Source organism: Bison bison, unplaced genomic scaffold (assembly GCF_000754665.1).
Source record: "Bison bison bison isolate TAMUID 2011002044 unplaced genomic scaffold, Bison_UMD1.0 scf7180017864530, whole genome shotgun sequence".
NCBI lineage: Eukaryota > Metazoa > Chordata > Mammalia > Artiodactyla > Bovidae > Bison > Bison bison.
In genome coordinates this window covers 2,378,741-2,380,039 of record NW_011495080.1, presented here as the reverse complement: position 1 = coordinate 2,380,039, position 1,299 = coordinate 2,378,741, and positions in this window count along the sequence as shown.

The window sequence follows — 1,299 nt, the reverse complement described above, 5'->3', positions numbered from 1 at the left end:
TTCGAAAGGAGGTAGGGTAAAATATAAAAGACAAAAAAAGGGACAAAAGAGGGAGGGATGGAGTTCCGTCCCGGGAAGGGAGTCTTAAAAAGAGAGAAATTTCCAAACACCAGGAAACCTCCTCACTGCCAAATCTGTGCCGAGCCTTGGAAGCACAGAGGGCAACATAACAGGGAGGAAAAATAAACAATTAAAACCCACACATTGCGAGCCCTACAGTAACTCTCCCAGCGGAGAAGCAGCGCAGACGCCTGCACACGCCATTAGCAAGCGGGGGCTGGGCAGGGAGGCGCGGCGCGGGCTGCATTGCAAGAATCTGGCCTGAATACCCCGAGCACTATCTGAGCGAAATAATTTGGGCTAGCAAACCAGACTGTGGGATATCTACCACGAAAAAAGCCAGCCCTAACCTATGACACCGCCAGGCCCACGCACAGAACAAAGGACTGAACAGAGATAGCAGGCGGCAGACCATCCCCCTCCGGTGATAGGCAGCCAGAGCCGGAAGGGATCAATCGCAGCCCCAGAGAGACATTATCTATAAAACTGTAAGCAGGCTTCTTTGCTAACTAAAACTTCTTGGGGGGTCTGGACGGTCAACATCTGCCTGAGAAGGTGTACCGGTGCACAACTAGATAACCGAGCGGCGGGGAGGCGGTAAGTTGCAGCAATCGCGCGCGCAAAACACCTCATCACCTGAGCTGCTCGGATCTGGGAAGGGCACAAAACTCAGGCCCAACCGAGAGTCTGCACCTCTGAGGACTAGGCGAGTGCTTGAACCTGAGTGGCTTGGACCTGGGAAGTACAGGCAGCCCAGGGCCGGCCACGGATGGTTCCCAGCGGAGCAACCTAGAGCCTGAGCAGCGTGGGCAGAGAGGCTACACGCGCCTTGAACGGGGGGGCAGACCCAGTGTGGCTGAGGCACTGCAAGCACACGCCAATGTTGTTTGTTTGCAGCATCCCTCCCTACCTCCCCTCAGTGCGACTGCACAAGTGAGCCTATAAAAAAAATTAAGTCCTCTATTATTCCTTTAATTTCCACTTTTATAACCAATTACTTTGCAAAAAACAAAAAGACCCTATTTTTTTTAAAGCAAACTTCATGTATGTTTTTTTTAAATATTTTTTTGACCTTTTTTTTTCTTTTTCCTTCTTTTCTTTAACATTGTATTTTTGAAATTCCAAACTCTACTCTAGATTTTTAATTTTAGCTTTTTAGTATTTGTTATCAATTTTGTACCTATAGTTTTTTTTGTTTTTGTTTTTATATAATTTCTGTGACCCTTTTTTCTTTTTCTT